Source organism: Diceros bicornis, chromosome 5 (assembly GCF_020826845.1).
Source record: "Diceros bicornis minor isolate mBicDic1 chromosome 5, mDicBic1.mat.cur, whole genome shotgun sequence".
Taxonomy (NCBI): Eukaryota; Metazoa; Chordata; class Mammalia; order Perissodactyla; family Rhinocerotidae; genus Diceros; species Diceros bicornis.
Genome location: NC_080744.1, coordinates 57,645,001 through 57,664,659, shown reverse-complemented (window position 1 = coordinate 57,664,659; position 19,659 = coordinate 57,645,001).

The following is a 19,659-nucleotide window of genomic DNA, read 5'->3' as shown; positions in this document are numbered from 1 at the left end:
ACATGATACAAAACCTTAGAAGAGCACGATGCCTGGTGCACACTATGCTTATAACACGTGCGACTCATTAGTATTCTTCTTTGTAGAGGGCTTTATCTTTTGCAGCGATCTTCCATCCTCCCTCCGTATTTTGAAATGCAAATATTACACCCATTTAACAGAGAAGGACTCTTAGATTGAGCCAGAGGAAGTAAAAATTAGCATGAGCTTTGAAGTCAGACAGACTGGAAGTTAGACTCCTCCGAGGTGTGGGACCACATGCAAGTTACTTACAGCCTCAGTTTCTTTGTCTATAAAATGGTGGTAATATTCCCTATCTTGTGCATTTATTATGAGGATTAAATAAAACAACATATATGAAGCCATCTGGTGTAGTTCCTCTTACACAGTGAACACTTAAAATTACTAAAAGGATGTCTTAAAATAAAACACAGAGAAAGTTTTAAAGAAGGCAAGTAAAGATCAGAAATAACTCTGTTATTAGCGTGTTGTGTTTTGTTCCCCAGTGTTTGCATGCAATATGGCTGAGATCACGTCACATATGTACAGGACACCTGACTGAGGTACGGCCCTAAGAAAGTGGCAGAGCAGGGCTTTGGCTCCAGTCCGGGCTCTTCTGTGTAACCACTTCTCTCCATTGCCTCTATGGAGTTAAGCCTTAAATCCTTTTTGAGAAACTGATGAAAAAATATTTAAATGTTTCAAGTTTGAAAATATACTCTTACATTCAAAAGCACAAAAAGAAACCAGAAGTAGCCAAAACAATCGTATCCTATAGTTAAAGGCTGGAATTTTGCCTGGAAAGTGTTTCATGTGGAAAATATTTTAATTTCTATGTATTTCTGTTTAGCCAACATTTTAATTGTTAAAACGTTACTGTTCAAGCTGTTACAATTACAATGGGTAAATTTGGTAAATCCAGTAAACTAGTCATTTGACAATGATTAAATTGACAAATTGAGTGAATTGATTATTCAGCAGATTGGGTTTTAGGGTGCACTAATTTTTGGCAAATTGGTTTGCATCTATTGGACGTAGAGTAGTGCTCAATATATATACTTGTTGACTGAATGAACACATGAATGAATGAAATGACCTTTCCCTCTAAAGATCAGTGACTTACATGATGTCAGCATTTGAAGAACCTTGGAAGTTTCCTGAGACAGATTCCGGTTCTAGGATCACGTGTACTCACTGTGTGTACCCCGACTCCAAACCCACGCTCATGGCCTGGGTGGCTGTTTAGTGAGAGTCGGTGCTTGCCTGCTGGTTCAGAGTCGTAGCCACACATTATGGGCTTGGAAACAGAAGAACCAGGTTCCAGGCTGGCTCGGCTCATGCATTCACTAGCCCCAGAACACTGGCCAGTCAGCTCACCCTTGAACTGTTTCCTCATCTATAAAATGGGAGTCATTCTGGTGCCTGCCCGACCTTGTTGCCAGCATCACTGTCAAGATCAAATACAATATGTAAATGTTCTCTGGGAGCAGGGAAGTGCTAGATGAATGTTAGTTCATTATTGTGAAAACTACTAGACCTCAGGGTCCCAAGGACCATAGGCTCCCGGTGGCGGAGGGAGGACTGGGAGGGGCCGGGATCTCCTTTGGGAAGGAGGTCCAGGTCTGCTCTCTGGAGGAGGGCCACTCTTCCCCTTTGCTCTTTGGCCTCTGCCTTTCTGGTCACTGACACCCATGAAAGAGAGACACACAGACGTATTAAACTGCTTCCCCCAGGTCACCTGCCAGTGAAGAGCAGGCAAACACCAGCAGCCTTACAATGCCTCCCCGCCACCCCCCCCACCCCCCCGCCCCCGCCGGCCACTTCAGGGCTGAGGTTGTCTGCCCACAGCCCCTGGAGGGGTGGTGAGGAGAGGAGCCTGGATTCTCCCACAATCACTCCTGGGCCTCCAAGGCCAGGCTGGTGACGTCCTCCTTAGTCTGGTCTCCGCCCACCTCTACACTCACAGCTCTGAATCCAGCCTAAGGAGGTTCTGAGGGGGTTTCTACTGGCCACCTTTGCTGCCTCACAAAAAGAGACCCGCAGTCAAAGAAACCTGGCTGGGGAGGGCTGGGGAAGGGAGAGAACACAGCTGGGTGAGACAGGAAAGGGCATGGAATGGTATAAACCCGGGAACAGGACCAAAGACAGAAAAATGAGGGAGGAGACAGCTAACTGGAGAGCACTATTTTTTTATTTTTGGTTCCTCAGAATGCTTAATTTTATTGTGAAATTTTTGTTGTACATTATTGTTTGTCAGTCACCATATAAGGAGAGTACTATTTTTTTTTCTCCTCCCTTTTCTCAAGCGTAAGAGTGAAATGATTAAGAAAAAAGAAAAAGACATCCTTCAAAGAACAGTAGCCATCAGTGTCAGCTTTCAGTGCTTGCTTGGGTGGCAGTACATTCCAGCTGCCATCAGGAGACCTACCACGCTAAGTGATGCTGCAAGCCGGCCAGTCCAGGTCGGAGGCCCCCCAGCGTCTCCTTGCCTCACACCCAGGCTACAGGACCTGCGTAGGCCACTGCCACCAGCCAAGCAGTAATCTATCAGCCGCTTATTCTGGTTCCGTTTCTCTTTCTTGAGTTACACTGGCCCTAGCAGAGCCTTAACATAACAGTTTATTACACTTGTAAGGTGCTTATTCCTTCCAGCGAGCTTTACATCTGCCAACTAAAAGCTCATACATCTAAACAGCCCTTCAGGGTGGAAAGTACATGTGTACAGATGTAGTCTGAATTGGAAGGTTCTGAGTTCATTATCACAGATAATGCAGTTACTATCTGATATCAGCTGGGGCCCCATCTCACCCTCAGAGATCTGGTTCAACTTGGCCTAAACCCCAGTTCCAGGGGTTGTGACCAGGGCTGGTTTCAGACCGTAACAGGCCCCAGGGCCTTTTAATCATGGAGTCTACATTCCACATCAAATCAAACACATTAGAATATACCCATATTTCACATAAAATGTAACATTTTTGCTGTGGGAAAAAAAATCAAAAGGGTTTTATTAATTTTGCTTTTGAAATTATTTAGCTAGCAATCATTCATTTACGATATGATCGGCTCTGATTTCTGGGCTGTCATCATACATGCACAGGAAATTTTATAGAGTGAGAAAATTGAATCATAGCATTATTTTCCACTATAAAATATTTATAAATACTAAATTTTAAAATGAAGTTGACATAATTGTGTTTTATAGACATTTAATGAAAATGTATTACTTTCAATTTTATACTTCTCTCTTTACGTTTCAGATCAATTAAATGTTTTTCTCATCTCGCGTGTTTTCACAGGCCTTTGAGAAAAGCTCATCTGCCAGGGGCCCCGTGCCAGTGGGGCCGCTGACCGGATGGCCCTGTTTGGGGTTGCTAACAGCCCCTCCCAAGATTTTGGCCCATCCCTCACCCCACTTCTAGCATCTTTCTGATTCCTTGCTCCTGCATATCTGCTCATGGTTTGGTTTTAGCTGGTATCAAAACTGGTCACAAAGCTCAGTTTCTTCATGGTTTCCTACAAAATAGCCAACCACACTGAATGTTTCATGAAGTTGGTAATGTGACAAATTCTGAGGGCCATGGAGAGAGGTCACTCACGTGCCTTGCAACCTTTTGCCATCTTGTTGGCTCCACCTTTCCAGCCAGTGCCCACCTTCCCTCATTCCATATCCTCCAAACTGCCTGCGCCAGCAGTGTGGCCACCTTGCCCAGGGCAGCTTTCCAGGGAGCCTGTGTCACATTGTCTCCTTCCCTTTTCTGGCTGCTTCTCTCTTAAACAGCAGACGCGCCAGGAATGCCTGCACTCCCCACTCCCCTTTAATTTTCTCCATCTCCTTACACAGCATTATCTGAGGCATCTATCCTCTGGGAGCACCACAAGCGGGAGCACCTGCTGGACACTCCCTGGAATGGGGCCCTAACCATCTCTCAGGTCAAGGCTTTGGCTTGCCTTTGGCTTGTTTTCACCAGGCTCCGTACTATAGTCGTTAAGTTCGGCACATTCTGCTTCGGTGGCCTGGGTTCCTAGGTGTGGACCTACACCACTCATCAGCCATGCTGTGGCGACGACCCACATATAAAGTAGAGGAAGATTGGCACAGATGTTTGCTCAGGGCTAATCTTCCTCAGCAAAAAAAAAAAAAAAGAAAGTAATAAGATCTATCTGAATCCTGGCTCCACTGAAACTTCACTCTTGCTCCTGCTCCCACCTCAGGGCTCCTCTGACCTTCAACATACCACTGAGAGATGGAGCTGTGTCTCCATGAAACGACTGAAGAGTCAAGTGGTAAAGTCCCAACTGAGACCCAGGCCTCTCGACTGCCAGCCCTGGGCTTTCTCAGGGTTTTCTTCCCCTTGACTATCTTTTATTACCTGGCTTTCTTCATGAAAAAAATGCCCCACACTGTGAATTTCCTTCAGCAAGTACAGACTCTCTGCTTGGTTAGGCAAACTGGGCCATGGAGGGTGGGATGTAGCAGAGGGTACAAGGGTGGGCAGCTGGACCAACTTCTCCATTAGGCACAGAAGGCCCAGTGCCCAGGGCCCACGATGCTTTCAGAGCCCCACAGATGGTTCAATTTCTTTTTTTTTCCCAAGGGGATTTCTTTTGTGTGTGTGTGTGTGTGTGTGTGTGTGTGTGTGGGTGTGTGTGAGAAAGATCAGCCCTGAGCTAACATCCATGCTAATCCTCCTCTTTTTGCTGAGGAAGACCAGCTCTGAGCTAACATCTATTGCCAATCCTCCTCCTTTTTCTCCCCCAAAGCCCCAGTAGATAGTTGTATGTCATAGTTGCACATCCTTCTAGTTGCTGTATGTGGGACGCTGCCTCATCATGGCTGGAGAAGCGGTGTGTCGGTGCGTGCCCGGGATCTGAACCCGGGCCGCCAGTAGCAGAGCACGCACACTTAACCGCTAAGCCATGGGGCCGGCCCCTAATTTCTTTTATTTTTTTAAATTATTTATTTATTTATTTTTAAAGATTTTATTTATTTATTTATTTTTCCCCCCAAAGCCCCAGTAGATAGTTGTATGTCATAGTTGCACATCCTTCTAGTTGCTGTATGTGGGACGCGGCCTCAGCATGGCCGGAGAAGCGGTGCGTCGGTGCGCGCCAGGGATCCGAACTTGGGCCGCCAGCAGCGAAGCACGCACGCTTAACCGCTAAGCCACGGGGCCGGCCTTCAATTTCTTTTAAAATCAGAAGGAAAAAAAGAACTTTTAGGTCAAAGAAATTATTATAATATATGATATTAATATATTTGTCTTCATGCCAATGCAGACATAAAATATAACTTTAATATTTTTTATGGAGGAAGAGGCCCACAAAGGCAGAGTCCCCAGTGTCCACAACAGTTACAATGTGGCTCTGGTGGCCAGGGGTATCCTCAGTGAACTTTACATGTGAAGGTCCATTTAATGGGATGATCGTAGTATTGGGGGCAGATAGACAATTGGCACCTCCCGAACTATGATCGACCATCACACCCTGGAGGGGAATCAGATGAACTAATTAAAAGGCTGGTTCTGTCATCAAGGTCAGCATGGATTGGGTCCAACTGCCCAATCCTCATAGGGAATTTTCCATAAGAGGAGATACCATACAGAGCACGTGTTGTTGATTTTCTTCTTGACAAAGGAAGATGGCATAAAACTTAGCCATGGTTTAGGATCAAATCGGTTCTTTATCTCATATCAAGTCGGTGGGCATGGGTTCACTGCTTTGCCATAAGCATCAGAGAGAAGTAAAGCCATGGACCATGCTCTGGGGGAAGGGAGATCAGCTTTCTTGGCTGGGGCCAGTTTGTTTTCTTCCTTGGACTTTCACCCCAGTTAACAGCTCCACCCAGGGCTCCCTGAAGGACAGATGGGCAGTCCCTCAGAGAGCCTTGGAGCCTTGCCTGGCTCATCCTTAAACTGGCCATCCCCACTGGACCCCTCCGCTCCTCCCTGAAGCTGGTTAGCATTCTCAGCAGAGAAGCAGCACAAAATGGTAAAAAAGAACTTGAGCCAACCCTGTGTTCCAATCCCAGCTCTACCACTTCCCAGCTCTGTGTCCTTTCTGAGCCTCAATTTTGTTATCAGTTAAAATGGGGGTAATATTACCTGTTCATATAGTTGTTGTGAGTATTGAAGAAGAAAACCTATGCAAAGCCCGTAGAACTAGTAGGAGCTTGGTGTTGGCAATCTGAAAGCAGGGTCTAGGGTACGTGTCTTGAAGCTGTGTTTCCATACTTCACATAATATAAAGAAATATCAATGGCTTGTATCAAAGATGGGGGTGTGCAGCCCTTGGTGCTTCCTCTGTCTGGCTTATAGTAGCTCCCCTCTCTTCTTCTTAATGACTTGATCCCATCCACCAATAATCTGCCTTCATGGTTCTACCCGCCACCCCACCACCACCAGCCATGGGAAGACTGTGGTGTAATGGGAAATGCTCTGGATGTGAGGTCAGGGGCCTAGATTTTAATGTGAACCCTTCTGCCCCTTAGCGGCAGGATCTTGGGCAACCTGCTTCAACAATCTGGTCTTCAGTTCATATCTGTAAAATGAGGCCTCCCTTTGTGAAATAAGAAATATACAAATATTGGTCTCTGCCCCTGGTTCCTGACACAGAGCTCCTAAAACTCTTGAAAATAGGGATGCTAGGAGAATTTTTTGTCCTAATATTTAGTCTCTGACTCCACTTCCTAACACAGAGCTCTTAAGAACTTTTTAATGTCCTGAGCGATAGGAGTGTCTTTTGTTCTAAAGAGGTGACTCATGGTGGAATCCTGGATGGGGACTCAGCACCAGAAAGACCATGATCAAAAGCTTGGAAGTTTCAGACCCACCCCTCATTCTCTGGTGAGGACAGGGGGCTGGAAATAATCGACCATGCCTACATGATTTAGCCTCCATAAAAACTCCAATAATACCTGGTTTTGGGAACTTCTGGATTGATGAACACATCTACATGCTGGGAGGGTGGCGCGCCCCAACTTCACGGGCACAGAAGCTCCTGCACTCAGAACTCTTCTAGACCTTGCCCTATGTATCTCTTTATCTGGCTGTTCATTTATAACCTTTATTATATCCTTTATAGTAAACCAATAATCCTAAGTATTTCTCTGAGTTCTGTGAGCCATTCTAGCAAAATATTGTACCCAAGGAGGGATTCATGGGAACCCCGATTTATAGACAGTCAGTCAGATGTACAGATGACAACCTGGGGCTTGTGATTGGTGCCTGAAGTGGGAACGGTCTTTTTTTTTGGGGGGGGGGGGGACAGAGCCCTTAACCTGTGAGATCTGACGCTAACTCCAGGTAGATAGTGTCAAAACAGAAATGAATTGTAGGACACCCAGCTGGTGTTGGAAAATTTCTTGATGTGTGGCAAACCCACACATCTGGTGTCAGAAGTGTTGTGAGTATGGTAGTATTTTGATTTTATGACTCTGGGCAAATTCAAAGTTTCTTCACATCAGGAAAAGATTGGGGATTCTTTGTTTGAAGGTATTTCATGACATACACCACACTACACTGTGGAAACGGGGAGACGGAAACATTCACCGGGCAGGTAGAGTGAAAACCGGCTGCCTTCCATTAACTCCTTCAGTTCACACCCTGAAGGTGGAGATGACTTTTAAATTGCTCACCAGCAAACCAGAGGCAGCTAGACTGGTGAATTCTCATACAGTCCCTGCTGTGACACTTTGACTAAGGTGAGAAGGGAAAATGGAGCTTCAAGGCTCACACTGGCGAGACCAAGAAACCCCTCTGACAAATCCAGGAAAATCTAGAATTCCAGAGAGCTAGGGGAAATCACAACTTTCTGACTGGGATCAGACTTCATCAGCTTTCCCAACTGGGAGGTGACGTCTAACGTGAAAATCCCCGTGCTGCCAACTCAGCCCAAGTTTACTTTCCTTGAAGTTGACCAGCTGCAAAACCAGAAGTTTGGGGAGAAGGTCCATTTGGGGATAAGGGGGCCAAAATGACAACCCCACATTTACCAATAAGCTTGGGAGTGGAGGGGGGGAGAAGGAGAGAAATACCAGTTCTGGAATTCCTATCCTGGCCTGTTCCCGCCCCCTACTCCTTGCAGTATGGAAACCATTTAGCTGCAGACAGATGATTTCCCAGGCCTATTGTTGGGAGCACCCAGAGTAAATCACTTCCTTCTCCACCCCTGGGAAAAGTCTCTCTCGCTTGGATCATAATTCAGTCTGCCTCCGGTGAGCTGAGACTGAGATTAAGTATGGAGTGTACCAGTGCTGATGGCCTGAGCTCCAAGAATTATGAGTAGTGAAAAGACAAGATAAAAAGGGGGCACCTCCGGGGTAATGCAGTGCCTGCTTCAGGCAAACCTGACCCCCAAAACTTGGAGAGAGAACATTTTCATTTCTCTAAACCTAAATAATTATTTTAGGTAGAAATATAAAAAATATTTAAAATATGATTTTATTCATAAGATTTCTATTTACACATACCTTTCTGGAAATCTATGTATCTCCTAAAATGAGTGTCACTTTCTCACTAAAATTAGATTATATCTAGTGATTTTGTAAAAAATACTGGAACAAGCTGACGGGATAAGTAATAAGAATACAAACAGCCTCCCTTTAGAGTAGGGAAGCAATAAACTTTTCCTGTAAAGATCCAGATAGTAAACATTTTAGACTTGGTGGACAATAAGTCTCTGTCACAAATAACTCCATAGTTGTGGCACCAATGCAGCCAGAGACATCACGTAAATGAATGGATGTGGTGGAGTTCCAATAAAACTTTATTTATGAACACTGAAATGTGAATTTCACATAATTTTCACATATCAAGAACTATTATTCTTCTTTTGAGGCTTTCTTCAACAATTAAAAAATTTAGCTTTTTTAAAATTTATTTATTTAAAAATATTTAAATTCTTAGCTCTCTGGTTGTACAAAAACAGGTGGTGGGTTGAATTTGGCCCATAGGTTTTGCCTGGTTTATAAATTCCCAGGGCAAAGACACAGTGAAGGTAAAGTTTTGTTTCTGGTTAATGTAATCCTTTTCCTATGCTTCTGGTATTTTTTTGTTTTTTTTGCTGGGAAAGCTTCGCCCTGAGATAACATCTGTGGCCAATCTTCCTCTTTTCTTTTTTTCCTCCCCAAAGCCCCAGTACATAGTTGTGTATTCTAGTCGTAAGTAGTTCTTGTTTTTCTGTGTGAGCCACTGCCACAGCATGGCTACTAACAGACAAGTGGTGTGGTTCCGTGCCTGGGAACCGAACCTGGGCCGCTGAAGCAGAGCACACCAAACTTTAACTGCTAGGCCATCAGGGCTGGCTCTCCTACACCTCTGGTATTTTAAAATAAGACAAGTGGGTAAGGAAAATGAAAGTCAAAGGAATATATTATTAACACCGGAATTTCAAGAAGAGTAAGAGAAAATATTTTGAAGAAGGCCCCTCATTTGCCACCTTGTAAACAACTACTGACTTAACCTCCAGGTGGAAAGATTTTCACCTCTATCCGATTCAGCAGACTATACTCCAGGAACACACTAAGTACAGATGATGAAAAAACAGCCTCTACCTGCTGACAGGGCAGCTGCTATTAAATAATGAAAAGTCCTTTCCATTTAGTGATAGGATTCGATCATTCATTGGACAAAGCATTTATTGAGCTCCTACTACAGGCCAGGACCTGGGTTAGGTGCCCAACATTCCAAGATATATAAATTCTGAAGATGTTTATGGTAAGCGACTTTCTTCCTCACTTTCGCTTTGTTCTTATTTTCTTGAGGGACAAAGGGAGTAACAGAGGGACACGTTGGCTGTCCCAGATGGAATATCAAAGAGGGAGACCAAAGCACGACTAGTATCTGCCTTAGCAGGGCTGGAACTAGGGTGAGGGGCGTGAGGCTTCTAGGGTGCAAAAGTTAAGGAGGCATTCATGCACAAGTTCTTGCATGACCTTGAGAGGAAGCACCTTCTTCACCTTGCACCTTAGCACTTCACTCGCCTCCCCCTAGATCTGGCCGGTGCCTTAGCTCCCCCTAAGGTCTGCTGTGGTCCTGGGGGTGGGGGAGTGAGCGTTCATGTGTTTGGACTACCTCGTGTTCATGTTCCTTCCTAAGATGCCCCGATTCCCTGGTGAGGAATCACTTCTTTCTCACTGTATGCAGTCTTGTGGAATTCCTGCGGGGACCTCACCCGCCAAGAGCCTAGGCTGCTGTGAGGCCCTGAGGCTGGTGTGGGCATCATGTGCTCCCTTCCTGGACTGTGACCCCTGAGCTGAATGAGTTGCTTTCTGTTTCTTCCCATCACCTACGTGGCATCTACAGTCTCTCTGAGTAATGCCACCATTACACACCAAGTCATACCTCAGAGCCCTGCTACTCCAAGTGTGGTCCACAGGGCAGCAGCACTGGCAACGCCTGGAGCCAGTGAGGAGCAGAACCTCATGCTCACCCCAGACCAGTCAGAATCTGCATTTTGACAAGATCCCCAGGTGATTCCTGTGCTCATGAAGCGTGGAAGCGCTAACCTGCACCTTTCCCCAACTCTCCCACCACTGCGCGCCATTGCTGCTGCCCTTGAGTTTCCCAACCACAGGGTCCTGGGACGGGGCCTTTCTTGGAAATGCAGGACTTGCTGAAACTCAAGGAGGCTCAGAGCTGACCCTGCCCTTCCCAGACGGGCCTCACTCCCTGAGGAGTCCTCAGCCAAGGGCTTCTCAGAACACTCACCTGGTGCTTTGTTGATGACTGACTCTAAAACAAAAAATTAGGCATTGATGTCAAAAAACGACGACAGCATCACTCTTCGAACAAGCGTCTCTCCAGAGACGCCCCTTCCCTTTAAAAGTTTGGGGCAGTGGAGGCAGGAGACTCAGGAGGCTGCTTCAAAGGGTAGAGTTTCCCTACAAAGTCCCTCAGGCTAATATGGGATGGTGGTGGTTCCTTTTTAGAGAAGGGACCCACTCTATGTTCCTTTTAGAACGGGCCAGGAGTGAAGGAAGGGCATTAACAATCCTAATATTTACTGATAGCCTGCCATGTGCCAGGCCCTGGACATGTTTTATCTTTTATTCTTGAATGCGACCATAAAGGACAGGCTTTTACAGAGGAGGAAACAAATTCAGAGAGGCCAAGTGACTTGTCTCAAATTCTCCAGTTGTTACCTGTGAAGAACCAGGGATTGAGCCCAGGTTTTACCCGTGTCGCAGACTCACAGAAACACAGGAAACATAACACATGAGAAACAACTGTGGTGGGCGTCTGCCCCACGTGAGTGGTGGTGATGAAGAAGGCTCTGGGTGTGGACGTGTGCACATGTGTGTTGGTGGATGGTGGGGTGGGGTCCTCAGGAGAGTCAAGGGCACAAGTGAGAAGCTGGCAGAGGGGCCTAGCCCTTCATGGTGATGGGCCACGGCATCGATGAGATATGCAGTCGGCTTAAGGCACCTTTCACACATTCGTAATTCAAAATATAATATCACTATAAAATGACTGGAAGACAGACCAAGGATGTTCAGAGTTTTCCAATGAGGATTTCATCAATGTTTTTTGGGGGAAGTGTAAAATATTGAATTCTCTCACTTTTTCCTCATTCTTTTGGGTGCCCTGCTTTTGCTGATGTACTCAGTGCACATCCCTGTAGGACCCACTTTCATGCCAGCTCTGAGGCCTAGGGATGCTCACTCAGCTGTGTGGAAGGGGTGGTGACACCCCCCACCTGAAAGACCAGCGATGCGCACCCTGGTTAGGGAGGTGGGGAGGCTGAAAACTCAAGTGAGTCACTGCTCTAAGGATTTCTGGAGTACCAGCTAGCCCCATTCCTGGGCTCTGAGTCAAGAATGTAATTGAAGCCACAGGACAATAGAGTGTGAAAGGAAAGATGTTCTCTGGTGTCCAATACCCTGGCGAGCCAGAGCAGGTGCTTGGCTTTTGTTCCTGGTGCTGGCTGGGTCCTCGTGCCCTGCCCCACACCCCAAAGCCTCTCTTGACAAAAGCCACAGCTAAGCAGCTCAGGCTCCTCCTCCAGCACATCCAGGAACTGCTCCGGCTGAGAACGGCCTGCTTCCTCCTGCTGACCCCTTGTTTCAAGGCAAAAGATACAGAGGCAGGACCACAACCCGACAAAGGAAACCATGAAGCAGGGCCTCAGATGCTAAGGTTTTCAACCAGAGGACAAGGATATTGTTCATGTCTGAAGAAGACTTTCAAGCGCCCCAGGTAACCTTCTGGTGTCTGGCAATAGGATCAACAACGAGGTGAGCTGAGTTTTCATAGTGTCATCGAGAAGTCCCTAGGAAACCAAACCCTGGAGGCAACCCCCATCACGCCCCAGTGGAGACAGGGGACCTGGGCGCTCTCTTCTGGGTTGCACGGGGGAGGCGGCTCCCAGAGAGCTGGTGATGGTTGGTCATTCTGTCGTTCAGGGTCTATTCAGGCTCCTCCCCTCCCCACTGGAGAGGGCTGTTCTTACTGTTCACCAACACTGGATTTTAGTTCTGAAGGGTGATGCAGCCTTGCCTCCTTGTGATTTCGGGGGGAAGATCCAAGTGGACTATTTGGCCCTGAACGATCCTGCTGAAATGAACATCAGAGGCAGCCTTGAAGGAGCAAAGACAGCACCATATGGCAGCCTCACAGGTGAGTACGGCTTCTTTGAAGCCTGGGAAGGGTGGCTATAAGGTCTGATCACAAGGACACAAGACTCAGATGTGTTGAAATAATAACACCACAAAAGAAGTTGTCCATCATTGACAGTTTGCTGCATGGGGCACTGTACTAAAAACTTTAATGATGCTCTGACTGCAGGTATTATTATCATCTCATTTTGCAGACGGAGAAGTTAAGTAGCTTACTCAAAGTCACACAGCCAGTGAGTGGCAGAGGTGGCTTTCCAATTCTGCTCTTACCTCAAAGCCTGAGATTTTAAGCACACTGCTAGACTGCATTCTTCACAGTGCAGTTTAGGTTTCTTTCATCCCAGCTTCTTTCCTCCACCACTGCTCATCACCAGTAATTAAGGGTCTTCCCAAAGCCCGGGTGAGAATCGCCCTGGGCAGTGCCTCTGAGCCCACACACCCATTATTCACTTTTATCAACTCTGGGTCTAGACATGGGGAACGGGAAAGAGCAGGGTGGCTGCTGGGAAAGTATCTCTTCAAGTTCAAGTCTGTGTGTTTTTGTTGGTGGGAGGAGCAGGGGGGAGGAACAGAGATAACATGTGGAGCTAGATTTCTTCAAGGCCTCTATTTCAACTGGTTTGGGGAAAGTGTTTTGTTTTGTTTCTTTTTTAAGAACCCAAAGCCTGGAAATCAGATGGGCTGTCTAGTTCAGGCTGGAGCGAGAATCACTACAGAGTTAAACAGTTCAGCACTATATTTAGGTTATGCCTGCACTTAAAAGAAGTAGCTTTGTTTTTCTAAAAAAGTGTGTTTTCATTTCCTACGAGTCAGAAAATATCCAAACTGCAAAGAATCTCATCTCAGTTCTAGTTATGAGAGCAAAAAATCGGAAACAATCCAAATGATCAAAAATAGAATAACAAATTATGGCATGTGTACCAGATGGAGTATCATATAATATCATGAAGACCAGGTTAGCAACATAGGAAGGTACTTATACAAAAATTTTTTCAATAAAAAATAAAGTTTTGAATGAAGAGCCCTATATACACATATAGGCGAAACATATGGAAAAGATTTTTTAAAAAAGTGGTGGTGAGATTATGAGTGACTTTTTTCTTTATAGATTTTCTCTATTGTTTTTATAACATTTTGTGACAAATAAAAACCTTGAAATATACACAGTTATATGGTGGCTTGTACCTTCTGTGTACATTTTGGCTTATTTGCCTTGCAACCCTGTATCCAAACGTGGCAAAGAGCTTTTCATTTGAACTTGCAAATTGCTGCATGGAATTTCCATATTCTTTTAAACATATAACACATATCTATGACTGTTATACAAATTGGAATGAATTTTTCAGGTTAGAGTCTTTTTCATCCAAATTTAATTATGCTGTGTTTGTCAGTAATACTTTATCTTTCTTGGTTAGGAACCAAAACTAGAAAAGCACAGGCAGAGCTCCCAACCCACAGCAGTTCCTGTCAATGCAGCAGTGAACTCAGTTCTCTCTGGCACACCACCTCACTTTGCATCTTTCCTGGAAGGCTGGAAAAGGGATTATCTGCAGATCCTGACAGCTCCTCACCCAGTAGGCAGGCTGACGTCTGGCAACTCCAGCAGATCAGCTCATTGCCTTCTCTCAGGGCCACAAGAGCACAGGGGTGTCTTCCCATAGAAGAAGTATTTGTGGCGACTCTCATCCGTTTGCTTTCCCAGAAACTAGAGGCTCCCTGCAGACCTCCCTAGGGAGTAGAAAAGCTGATTTTAAAGTCTCTAAGAGTCTATGTCATCATTTATTTATACTCTACTCTTTGCTCTAAAGATTGAGAGACGCTCTTGGATAAAAGCAAAGGTATCATAAGACCAAAATTTAAAAAAAGTTAAATGGCACAAAACAAGGAAGGGGAAGTGGGTAACAGTGAAGTTTTAAAGTCCAGCAGAAAAAACCTATGACAAAGAACAAAACACTTAGTGGCCAGAATAAATAGTAAAACCAAAGCATTTATAAACTAGCAGAGCTTGTTTCTCAGATTTGAGAGGTACGGGTGAGTCGTGGACTGCCTGCGGCTCAAGGACCCCTGAGCAATTTAAACAGCAGGCCCCAGACAGCCTTTTCCAATGGTTTTAGGTGTTTAAAAATCTTCCGGGAAGGGGGCATGATATCTGTTTTCAATGCACTCCTGTATCATTTACTCTCAATTTGCCAAGTAATCATATCCTATTATTATTTTTTAATGTGTGCACATTGCTTTTCTAGATTATAGACTCTTTGAAGCCAAGAAATCTATTTTATGCTTTTTCTATATTGTCCTACAATTGCTAACCTACAGTCCCTAAAATAATGTGTGCTTCTTAAGTGGAATTGGAATTTAATTCTTAGTCCCATAGGCCAAATCATGTATAATCTTAATTTCTATATGTTCTTTAGTTACTAGAAGACAATATGGAAACCTTTTCTGCGTTTAAGAGAAAGCGAGCAGAACAAGAGATTTAGAGTAATAAAAAAATTGTAGCCAGGAGGTGGAAGAGAGAACACAAGCCAGAAAGAGGAGACATTCCAGATAGGAGCTTTCAAGTAGAGGATGAGCGATTGACGAGATGTGAGCAGTTTTGCCAGAATTTGAGACTAGAAACACTTTGTTGAGGCACATTTTCTTTACATTACATTCCTATTCCTGGGTAAAATATTCTGCCTTGTTCCTTTTTAATTTCTTGGTAAGGTGTTAAGGCAGACAGTCCCGGAATGTTCTGGAAAGGAGTACTTGGTGAGAACATAGCAGGAAGACAAATCACGATGGCAGCCTTTAAGCTGAATAAGCCAGCAATTAAACATTTCCTGGCTGGGTTCCGAGTTGCAGATATGCTGGCCATCCCTATGACGCCATCACCCACTTTTGTGTGTGTGTGTGTGTGTGTGTGTGTGTGTGTGTGAGGAAGACTGGCCCTGAGCTAACATCTGTTGCCAATCTTCCTCTATTTTTCCTTGAGAAAGATTGTCCCTAAGCTAACATCCATGCCAATCTTCCTCTATTTTGTATACAGGACCCCTCCACAGCATGGCTTGATGAGTGGTGCATAGGTCCATGCCCCAGATCCGAACCCGCAAACCCCAGGCCACTCAAGTGGAGGGCACAACCCTAAACATTATGGCCACCAGGCCGGCCTCCCATCACCCACTTCAAAAACAAAAATGAAAAATCCTATTGCCTGGGTGTTGGTTTACATTTCTAATATGCTGATCACTGGTCTTTCAGCAACAACATTTAACCCTATTGGGATAGTGACAGGGCTTACTTGAGGTAGCGGTGTCCTTGCCACAGCATGATTCAAGTAGTTACTTGGCAATTGTTTTATTGTGAAATGTAGTTTTCCCAGAGGAACTGGGCTTAGGACAGGGTGGGGAGTCGGGGTGCTGATGCAGAATGTGGTCAACTCATCAAAACCTGGCTCATCAGAAGGCCACAGGGCTATATGATTCCATTGCATGTACCTGGGAGTTGAATACCCGACTTATGGAAAGACAACATTCCAAATCCTGAGTATCTCCTGAGTTGAAAACAGATCAGGATGGGGGTGTGCTCCCCGTCACCCCCATCCCCATGCAGCATCCACGCAGCTCTTTCATGACTCCAGCCCAGCCGGGCCCAGTTGGCCCCTTGGGAGACAGAAGGGAGAATCCTTCCTCAGGCGCACACACAAAGGGCTTTTTACCTTTCCCGTCATTAGCTTTCCTCTGGAGACGGAGGATTCCGCAGTGGTCCTACCCAGTGGCTCCTCAAGAATGAACAAAGGCTGAACTACCTTCATTCACATCTGCTGCAAGGCGTGTAAGCAGTATTCCTTATTCTGTCCGCTTCCACTCAACTCAGCCACACATCCAAATGCAGTTCGAGACTGGAGCAACAGAAACTTATTTTCAAGGGGCAGTGTTTTGCTTAAAAATGAAATTTGAATCTCCTACCTGGGAACATTCTTCACCTCCTGTGCACAGGTGATTAACGACTCCGGAACCGTTACCCGAAGGTTTGTGTCTGGACCATTCGTCCAATCAACAAATGCATTTTGAGTGTCTTCCATGTGTGGGGTCCTGTTGCAATGCCATGAATGGCCTCAGGGGGACGGTACTGAGAATTTTCATTTCAAAAGGAAAAAAGTTCCTTTCAGTTTCCCTAAGGACCCAATGCAGGGGGGAAAAAGGCCGAGGGCTGAGGAGGAGAAAGGGGACCAGAGGAGGAGTAAGGCGGGGGGCCCTCTACACACTTCACCTCGTTTAGCTCTCAGCCTTGTGAGGAAGTGCACACACTTGTGAAGAGGCAAACCATTTCCGTTAAGGATGAAGAATTGCTACTCAAATTAAAATTAACCTGCGGTCACACAGCAAGTGGTGGGGCAGGATGCAAAGCTGGCCCCTCTGGTTTCCAGTCCCTGTACTGCGCTGCCTGCCCCGCAGGAGAGCTGAACTGGATGGGGTTGAACTCAACTAGCTGAATGACCTTGAACAAGCCACTGAACCTCTCTAGTCCTTGATGATTACAAGCCTCCTTCCGGCTCTGACTCAGCATTTCAGTCAGGGCATCAGCCTTGGCAGGCCCTGATAAGGCCTCGGCTCCACTCTTTGTTCTCCATGGCCTTGGTAACAGATGGAAATAAAACTCTTACAGGCAGCAGGAACCAGTCTTATCCTCTAGGTTGATGCCCATTTGTCAAAAATTTGGCAAAAGTTGCATTCATATTAGCAAACCCTCAATATAGCTTCATTCATTGTTTGACACACAAAATTTACGACATCTGTCGAAGGAATGTAGCTCCGAAAACTCTCAACGTCAAAAAGTATATATAATGGAAGGAACACTTCTTACACCGCCTGACATTTCTAATTTCTTTCCAAACCCGTCTCCAATTCTGGAAATGAGGGCTCCCTGAGCACCCAGTGCTTTTTGTTTTGATTGGAGAATTCAGACTTTTTTTGTGTATGTACATCTGACGGCAGATTAAAAAAAAAAAATCACATCTACAAATAGTGTTCACAAGTTGGAAAAATGGTTAACATACACTCAAATATTTGTTCAAGTAAAAATGACATTTTTTTCCTTGATTAAAAATATCAGGCCAAAAGTATTCAACTCTGGAGGATCCATACCAGCATACCCAAAAATCAGATTTTGTTTCTGCTAACGATATCTCTAGGAGCAATAAGTAGGGGAATTGTCCTCTTCAATGCCAGTCTCAAAAAGTTCAGAATGTACCCACAAAGCACTTTCCTTTCTCCCTTAATAACGGATTGTAGAACTCTCATTGCAGATGTAAACATTTTTGGAAGATGCTTATATTCTTACACTGCACCCTTTCTCTGTGGAGTTCCACAATGTTTTACTCTGAACAAGGCAACTTTGCCAGCTGTTCCTTCTGAAATCTGGGCCGAAGTTTGAACAATGGAATTTAGAGTATGAATCTTGAATTCTTTCTCTGACTTCATGGTTTTCTAAATGGTGACCACCTCGACTTCCAGCCTTGGTGTTTCCACACTGAGAAACTGTTCGCCACTGAGCGGCGTGATCAGAGATTATCACCCTGGGGCAGACCCAATGTGTGTGCCACGTGGAGATGGGGTGTTCTCCCTTTCCTATTTAATAGAAAGATCGGGTAACAATCATTCTTCAACTTGGTGTGATGCTTCCTTAATTCATGGATTTCATCTGATCCCTGGAACCCAGGGAGGAAGTCAGGCGATAAACCACTCACTTGTGGTCATGTCAGCTGCAAGCTGACTCAGCCTACATCTTCCCAGCCTCCTCTGCTCCCAACTGGACCCGCTGCTTCATCTGTTCCTACCTATGTCTAGTGGTTGCTTTTCTTCTGATGTAAAATGAGTGAAACAAGTGGAAGAAGAATCCTAACAGGGCTTTTGAGTTGCACAGGCCTGAGTTTGAAGCCCCGACCCAACTCCCTGTGAGCTATGGGACTGTGAGTAGATTCATTCAGCCTCTGGCATATGGTATCTCAGAATAGTATTAATGACCACCATCATTTGGGGCAAAGCCAGTGTTGTCTCAGCTTCACCAAGTCGGATATTAAACGCCCTCTGTGGTGGTCTCTGGAGCATGTGGCAAGTTAAGGACAGCAGCAGTCAGTGGTTATCAAACACGCCCTAGGGGCTGTGCTATGTACTCATTACATGGGTTATACATGCGAGTCCCACAACAACCTACAGGCTACGTGCTAATCTTGGCCCTGTTTCATAGATGAAGAATCTCAGATTTTAGCTAGTAAAGAGGAAGCCAGATCTGGCTCCCAAAGTGAAAGAGTGCTGGTCAGGAAAGGTCTCTATGACTAGAATGAGATGCATTTTCTGTCCAGCTGAGGACTGGCAGGGTGAGCCTAGGGGAGGTGAAGACGTGGGAAGGTTGAGACCCAGAGCGTTTATTTGCATTATACCCTTTCTTTCTGTGGAGAAAAAACACCTGGTCAAAGGTCAAAGGGCTCAGAAGAACAGCTACAGAGATATTCAATACTTTTCAATGAAAATATTACCCATGCATCCGAATGAGTTTTCGTTTATTTCCATTCTACTCTATTTGCTTTTCATGAGAATGTCCTTTTCTCCCTGCAGCACAAATTTGGCCAACTACTATTGTTCGTAATCTAGTTTTGTTTGCTTCAAGTCTTCAAGAGAGACCTGTGATACTTTCAGTTTCCTACTCTGAGAAAATGAAGATGCACTAGAATTAAGAACTCAACACGAAATCAGAAAGATCCTTTAAAGCAATACTTTTAAGTCGACTCACACCGCTCGGGGACAAAGCAGATTTGGTGCATTAACCTACAATTTGTTGATGTGTGTGGATGCCACTGCTAAAGGCCTACGTGTTAAGTGCAGATATATACAAAAACATGGAGAAAGGCTTCTGGAAAGGGTCTTTCCTGCTTGGTCGTAACTTTAACTGACCAAAGGGATGCTGCCTTGAGTGCTTCTGGGAGAATAACACGTGGAACCCAGTTTCCCCCTAGAACACAGTTTTTCCCTAGATCTTGTTTGGCTTTCAGAAACCATTCATGAGGG